At 38.3% G+C, this 8644-nt stretch overlaps 1 long non-coding RNA gene across 1 annotated transcript; it reads right to left on the reverse strand.

The window, feature by feature from the left end:
- Positions 1–2250: 2250 nt before the first annotated feature.
- LOC103480180 (uncharacterized) lies at positions 2251–8440 on the reverse strand. Its single transcript, XR_536058.2, has 3 exons — positions 8298–8440; positions 5076–5305; positions 2251–2432 (listed from the first exon to the last, which is right to left on the reverse strand). It is a non-coding gene; the product is annotated as an uncharacterized LOC103480180 (long non-coding RNA).
- Positions 8441–8644: the final 204 nt, after the last annotated feature.

An 8644-nucleotide genomic window follows, 5' to 3' on the forward strand; every position in this document is an offset into this window, starting at 1 on the left:
TCCTCAGCTGTGCTGCTTTGTAATCTTCTGTGAAGTGAGAAACTTTTAGAACAAAAAGTGGTTTTATCTAGAATGGAGTTGAGGAATAAGCCCTTAAAGGCAAGCCATTAAAACCTAAAAGATCACGTAGAGTTGTTAGTGCACCCTGTACTGAACCTGCTGCGGGCAGGGCGTGTAGCCGGCTATGGGGTTGATGGTAAACACAGAGATGAGAAGAAGAACAAAGCTTCACCGGAACACATTCTGTCACTTCCGACTTTTTTCTCTGACCTTCGGATAGCTGAATATTTCATGTTTCAGCAACAAGGCAGTTCAAAGTGCTTTACATCATAAAAACATGCTACAGTCACCAATTGTGAAACAAGCAATGGGCATTACATTTTGTCAAATACACATCAAATGTTGATCAATTTAAATGAGTTCAGTTTTTTGGCTGTTTTGCAGTTGTTCCAGATTTGTGGTGCATAGAAGCTGAATGTTGAACTCCATGTTTGGTTCTGGATCTCAGGAAGCAGAGCAGAACCAGAAGACCTGACTGGTCTGGAAGGTTGATACAACAAAGTATTACTCTTTGTTCTTCGGGTGATAGAAGGCTGATTTTCAAACTGCCTTTATGTGTCTGAAGATTCAGGTCTGAGTCCATCACCCCGAGTTCAGGCCTGATCACCAGTTTCCGTTTGTAAAAGCAGTTGTTCCTTTTTATGTCCAAATATTATAACTTCACTTCTGTATCCATTCAGCTGGGGAATGTTCATGCACCTCCCCACACACAGATTTTAATTTGAGGATTAACTGAAAGACTAATATGGGAGTGAACTCCATTTAGTTCTTATGGATTAAACACATCCAGAGTTCTTTTGGAACCGTTTTTGGAACATATTTTTGTGCTCTCATATTCAAGAAAAAAAATCAAATTTATTGGAAATTCAGCCAAATCAGAATATGGTTTATGGAACCCAGTGAAACAGGACATAACTAAACACGCAACATCTATGTGATCATAAGATTAATGTGGTAATTAATGACTGAGGTCATGATTTCATTACAATAACCACCCCACCTCCCCCCCCCCAAAAAAAAACAACAGGACAGCCAGTTTATTTTGATAGTTCAGGATGTCTGAGTGCTGAACTATGATCTTTATCTCATGTGAACTGAATTAGTTCTTGAGGCTGGACTGATGCAAAAGTTCCCAAAACATGACAGTTGTGTTAATTGGTCTCTCTAACTTGTCTTTAGGTATGAGTGTGCATGTACGTTGGTGTCTGTCATGCACTGGCAACCTGTCCACGTTGTACCCCGCCTCTCGCCTTGTAATCGCTGGAGATAAGACGATAGACAGATCCTACAACACCAAACATGTCTCTTCTGTAGGAAATCTAACATTTCACGTGACATTCCGTTTATCGACCTCTTGTATTATATCCAGATGCATTCTGCTATTAATAATCTTCTTGAGGTGGCACGTCCAATCTGTCCTCGTATCAAATTCCCTATTTCCCTCTGCCACTCTTCACCTCAGTCTCATTTGGCGCCTTTGTGAAACGTATCCATATCCATCTTCCACACGGAATGCCAAATGCTTTAAGCATAGCTCGAGAATGAGCGGTCCCAGAGCAAAGTAGCACTACCACGGAGACCACACGCACACGTCCACGCAGTAGCTAACAATGGTGTGAAGCTAAGATGGAAATGGACTTGCATGTAAATGTGTTCATATGAACTGCGTAAATCAAAGCTGTTTTCCAAAAAAAGAAAACAACCCCACAATAAACAACTTTTTCTTTCTTTTGAGTACAAAATGCCTACATCACATTGAATGCTTTCTATTGATAGTTGCCATGTTTGACTAAATCAGAATCATCCAAATGGCTGTACAGGTATGAGAAGCCTCAAAGCAAGAATTGCTTTTAACTGCGTTATTAGGCTGCAAACACATGTACACAGGACAGAAATAAATCGCCCACACCACACGCCCCAAACCATTAGAAGCCCAGGGAACACTGAATCAAGCCATTTATTAAAAATATTGAGCTTTTTTTTCCCCCTGTAAAACATTGACAAAAAGACCAATAACTGTAAATTCTATATGAACAGGCTCGTCAGTGTATCTAGCCTCACCGTGACGAAAAATGTACTGATAAGAAAAAGCACATAGCGGCGAGATAAGGGCAGCTTTGTGAGTATTTTTTAGATTTGTTTTATGTTGACAGCTGTTCTCAATGGCAGCACAAAAAAAGTTGATTTGAGTATGTTTACAAGAAAAAAAAAGTTTATTTAAAATTGGCATTCGAGTTTGCTCGGAAAGGTACAACAAAGCATTCTGCTCATCAGAGCCAGACCAAGGTTGCACCAGGAGTTTTATTTGGGGGACATCTTCCAATTAACCTTATTTTGAATGAAAGATTTCATTTTCCTGGATGCTGATGCTTCTGCCGGGAAAAGAAAAGAGCAGACTTTAAACATCTACAGTCAACAAACATTTTATCACAGTTAATGAAAACTACTTAATTCAATTTCATTGTATTTCCATTGAGGCTTCACTAGCACATCTTTTTTTTTTTTACCATTCTTGTAACAAAGCAAGTGCTCTCAGGGTCTCCAGGCTACCAGAGGGCCACACATTGCACTAATAGTGCGGGCTTTCTGTTTATAAAAAGACATTATGATATTGGCAACATTCCAGTTACAGGGAAAGATTTTTTCTATAAAATGTATACAACCACATTTCCTCATGGGTGGAACTCATTGAGAATTAGGCTCTGTTTACACAATAATGTCCGGACAGTAAAACGCAAACGTTTTGTTGCTTCTTGTTTACATGGCAACAGTTCTTTGGCTCGACTAAAACCCAAAGGCTTGACAACGTACTCCAGAGTGAAACGTTTTAGAAACACAACGCTAATCATACCAGTGTAAACGCAAACCAAAAACGCTTGAAAATAATGCGTCACTCACGTCTTTTAGCATTTGAGGATCTGGGCTCAGTTTTCGCCTGTACAAAACACAACAACAATGGCAAACCTCAGTGTTCAGTGTTTGTTGCTGCACCTCTTTAGATAATTTGCTGTGGTCAGTTCTGTTAAAGTTAGCATGCTAAACTGTGGCTACACTTATGCCACTTATGCTTCATGTCCATGATTATATGCGCACCTCTGTACAAGCGAATGGTTACAAAAACACGCCTTTGGATCAGAAAGTTCACCAAGATACATCGCCTCCTACAGGCCTGGCATGCACACTACATTTCCAGGGCTATTTGAGCTTTCACTTCCACATTTTATTCCGGGAAGCATTTTTGGAAATGTTGTGTGAACAGGGGCTCAGACATTTTTAGCGTCATCACTATTAAGAGCTAAAGATTTTCTAAGAAGGATACAGTACACATTCAGACAATAATAGTATAATCCTAAATTGAGATAACTAGAAGTTATGCTACATTTCCCATGTACTAATGGAAGCCCGTGTTCATGGATCACTACGTGAATCGCTTGTCACAGTCTAAAGTAAACACTTCACAAAAAACATGTTAACTGTCCAAATAAAGTGCTAAAAGTAATTTATGACTGCATTATATTTACTAGTCAATAGTCTGTGCTAGTTTACATTTTCAGTGTATCATTTGCTTGTCTCTGCCAGAATCTCATCAGCTTATTTCTGTGAAATTTAGAACAAAACAGCTTCCATTCACACATTCTTCTGCTTCTTAATGGGAGAGAAAAGTGCTATTAAAACTACATGATCAGTTCTTATTAAACCAAGGCTGGATTTCTAAGCTGAGCATCACTGAACAAAGCGCCTCATCATGTAAACTACACATAGTTCATACAGCTTTATCGTACCTGGGTTATATTTTCCAATGGAAAAGTCTTGGCATTTTAAATGAATCTTTTTGGCTCTGCAGTATAATATGACTCAACAAATACATTCGGAAAAGAAGGAAAAAGAAAGAAAAAAAGCTAAGTTATAAAAGATTTGAACAATTGAGTCTGAATGAATGCAGTACAGTGAGGGTGAAATACTTTATTGTAACGTGTATGTGGAGCCGTTCTAATGACGCATAGGCTCGAACACCGAGGTCCAATTCACACTAGAATGGAAACCCACACAGGAGACTACTTTTAAGATAAAGTTTGAATATTTCAATGGATCTGCTGCACTTGTACCTGGATGAATACAACCAGCCAAGATTTTCCATACACACGTTTTTCAAAGATCAAGGTTTGGCAAGAGCTTTCTAACACTCGAGGGTAATTTTAAATATGTTTTTATTCATAAAAATGAAAGGGATAAAGTAAATCAGTGATAGAAAAAAAAACATGTGCAGCTTGACCTGAAGCCTTTCGTTACTGATGAGCATAAACAAACACAAACAAGACTCAATTAAAAAGTGAGAAATGTTTCTAGCGTCTCAGCAGGTAGCACCAAATCAATGTAAAGTAAAAAACTAAAGCAGGCAGCAGTTGGCACAGCTAACAAAAATGCTAGTTGCGCTAACTCTAAAGCATTGATCATAAACATTAGCTACACAAATGCTAAAGTGTTATCTAACCAGGATATTTTGAGAAGCTAATGCCAAAGTGTTATCTCTAAAAAACTTCAACTGTCGAGCACCAATTACATTTTTTATTTAAATGTTGTATAATGCCCCTTGAATTAGTATTTATGCTTATATCTTATTCTCTACTGCTTTATTTTGATTCTGTATGTCTCTTGTTTGAAATAAAGTTAGCAAAAGAGAGCGTGTGAGTAGAGGAAACTGAACTGCTCTGTAAAATTAACGTCCAAGTTCTTCAAGAATTCTTAATCAATCAACAATCTTCAAGACAGACATCAAAGTTAGCACCTTAGAACTTACCGAGAACAAATAAATTTAGAGGAAGCTAAGTGCGCTTCAAAGTTAGCATAGCGCTAAGCAAAAAAATTAGGTCCCCTATTAGCAGATTAGCAAACGTGAGCTCACTAACAGATGAGGCATGTTCATCAGAATCAGGAATCACACAGTCTCAGTCCTTCCTTGTGATATCTAATTTAATCCAGTGTTTGTTTAGCTGGAGGAAAGCGATGATTCTTACCTTTAAACACTTTAGAGAACAACTGAGACAACTTCCCCTGCACCGATACCTTCTTTCTATATCCTTTCTGTTGCATTCCCATGGCAATGCCTCTGTTTCCTCACAGAAGTTACATTCAAAGCTCTTCTTTGTTTTGCAACTCTTATCCTCTTTCTTTGTCTCAGAGACTCTTCCCGTTTCTTTATCTTTATTTTGCGGCTTCAACCCGTTTCTCCCTGATCCCCAAAAGCCTGAAAAGCAATATTTTAAGACAAATAAGGACAAAGAAGTAACACAGTTTGCACAACAGAATATCTTCTTTTCACAGAAAGAGAAGCAAGCAGAAAAAAAACAATACAAACACAGATGTCCGTTTATCTTGTGAATGATACACAGTGCCAAAGAATCAACAGTGATAATTGCTGTAATTGGTGCTTTATTCCACCAGTTCCACTCATATGAGGAAGAACCCCTGAACACCTAGTTGGTTTTTTCAGGGTTCAGGGCTGGAAAACGAAAGAAAACGTCAAAACCTGATCACTGGACACTCACAGCAGAAGGTTATAATAGTTTTAGGTTTTTCCAGTGTAGTTTAGATTTATTTCATTGTGACTCTGATTCAGTTAGTTTTACTTTTTAGAGTGTGTTTGGTATTTTTTTTTTTTTAGTTATAGTTTGCTTTTAGATTACTTTTTATTAGTTGTGGTAGTAAGTTTTTGTTTTTTTTATACTTTGGCTCATTTTTAGGTGCAGGATTCAATAAGAACAACGTATTGTATTGTGATTATGTATGCATTTATTGGGCAATGAATACTCAACTCATTTTCAAAAATGTATTAAATTCTTGTTAAACAACTCAATGACTCAATGTTGTCTCCAAACTTCTGCTTTTGTCGTTGCCATTTTGCAGTCTAGCATAATTTGCTGAGAGCTGGAAAAAAAATCCATTTCACATCAGTTTGAAAGGTTAACAAATAGATTCATAGACACAAAAACTAAGGACATTATATTTAATGTCAGTATACCTTAGTTTTATAACCACAAGATATTGTTACAACAAGTTGGTTTTTCCCCCCATTTATTACAGTTTTTTATTTATTTCAGTTAACGAAAATGTTTTCTCAGTTTCAAGTTTGATAAGTTTTATAAAACTCGATTGTAGGTGAAAAATGCTGCATTATTATTGTAATCCACACTGGGAAATTTCTGTCTCACTCTCCTATAAAATGGAGACCCAGCTGCTGGGAGAGACGGCACACTCCCCTCCTCACACACATCTGATGGGCTTCATGCTGCAGACGTCAGCACCGTGTCAGAAGGAGAGCGGCTTCCTGGAGCTAAGAGGATTGGGGGGCTGAAGACTAGTGACTGTGAAGGATGCGTAGCCTCCTGATGAGGACTTCAGAAGAAAAGAGAGGACTGACTCTATGGAGAATGAGAAAACGAGACAGAACCTGAACTGGGCTTAAGAAGAGGGCTATCACCCAAAGTCTCCTATGAAATGTCATCCACAGAGCTGGCAGAGTGAGAACTCATCAGCAGGCAAGGCCTTTGCCCCGATTCATTCGCAGAGAAGAGTTATCGACCATTCCAGCCAGTGTTGCCAGAGGATTCTCAGCTCGCTTTCATCTCTTTAGGATTTCTAAATGGCTGCAGAGGAGGCGTTTCTCATTCCGTCCTCCGTGACGCTGTGACCGGATAATCACGACAAGTCGTTCATCTATTAGTCTCACACCACGTTCCTCAGGTGAGCTCCAGGTTCCAGGGAGTGGGGAGAAAAAAAAAACGATTTCTTTTTTTCAAGGAGGTTTCAAAGAAACAAAGTGAGATTAACATCTTTGAACAATCCTGATGAGAGTCTGGTTTTAGTTCCTTTTAGGTGTGAAGTTTAAAGACGACTGACGGGTTGTGGCTGTTGGCCTGATCCCTGGTTGACTATCTCTGAATTGCCGCATGTGAACCTGCAGATGGGTGCTTAGTGCAGCCAAGCACTGAAAGCAGAAAGGAGACAAGGACAGATTTCTTTTTCTGAAGAAAAGTGCTGAACCATCCCTTCATGCTACATGCCACTAACAAACTCATTGCTGTAGAAAAAAATGGATCTAAACAAAATCTGAAGCATTTTTTAAAAGCCAAACTCATCAAACTCATACCTGTAGTTGGTATGCTGTGTCATTTTAAACCCGTTGTACTCTTAGATAGATACAACCAATGTGAATTGACCAATTTTTAAAAAATCAAAGATTTTTACTACTACTTTTTCACTCTTAATGAAATTCATAGTTTGTTGAGTGGCTCAGTTGGTAGAACACACACTCCATGTTCAGAGTAAGCTGCCCATGTGTCTTCCGACTTTTCCTCCATCTTGTTTCCTGTCTATAAAGTGTTCAATAAAAACCACTAGTGTCAGAAGAGAGAATGCATTGGCTGCTGCAGGCCCATCTCTGATTGATGTAACCTACTTTGTGCTTTTCTCAACAATCTTCAAACACGTGAAAGTAGCGACCAGCTAAGGTAAGGTCATTTTATTTATATAGCACATTTTCAGCAGCAAGGCAGTTCAAAGTGCCTTACATGAATTAGAAGGAAATACAAACAAAACAGCAAGCCAAAGGAAAGACACAAAAGTAAAAGCATAGAACTACATATTGGCTCCCCATGTTTATTAGGAATAAGAATAATTAGTTCATAATTTATAAACCAGTAGGGGTTTCTCTGGATTCTTGTTCTGATAAAACTAAAAATTGGTTCTCATTGTTTGATTCTGTCAGTAAGTATAAAACTAAATTGTTCCAGGTTGAGCTCCAGATGTGTACAATAAAAAGCAAAATGTTGGTTCTCCATGTTTGATTGTTGTTCTGGGTTGTTGAGCATATGGTACTTTCTAAGTTTGTTCTAGATTTGTAAGCTAAAAGGAGTTTCTCTGGATCTTGCTCCAATATTGAAAGCATAAAGCTAAATGTTGCTCTAAAGTAATGAGCTAATATCTACCAAAAGTAATATTTTAACAAGAGCAAATGATCTCAAAGGGAAATTAAATGCCGAAACAAGACTGAAAAAGCCTCAGACTAAAGTCAATGTTTCTGTATGACAACCTCATGACTGTCATACATGAGAATCATGACACGTTAACAGCTCAAAATTCAAACACCAGAGGTTGTATTTCATGGTAGCATGGCCTGGTGGTGGCAGCAAGTGCTGTTAATCCACCTCTTTTGCTTTTGCATTGAATCTCTGACTTACCATATGATTAGAAAGCCGGGCAGAGAGAAATTGTTGTCAGAGATGTGATCAATGGATAAGTTGGGTTGATTTTCCTCCCTCTCTTTCTAATCTTCTCTCAGTTGTAAAAAAAGAAAAAGAAAATCCTACCTTGTTACCATGGTTACGCATCATAACGGTCCAAAAATAATTTAAAAAGCAAAAATCTTTCCAGCTGCGTAGCATGCAAAAGGAAAGGGAATCTTTTTCTGGACATGTGATGCCTTAGCTAAGATGATTCTGAACAAAAGTAACAGAGCTACTCCAACAGACTCTCGCCATGAGCAGCGTGATTCTATTCTAGTCCTCCATATTTCTTTTGGGATCGA

This window comes from Poecilia reticulata, linkage group LG18, assembly GCF_000633615.1.
Source record: "Poecilia reticulata strain Guanapo linkage group LG18, Guppy_female_1.0+MT, whole genome shotgun sequence".
NCBI classification, from domain to species: domain Eukaryota; kingdom Metazoa; phylum Chordata; class Actinopteri; order Cyprinodontiformes; family Poeciliidae; genus Poecilia; species Poecilia reticulata.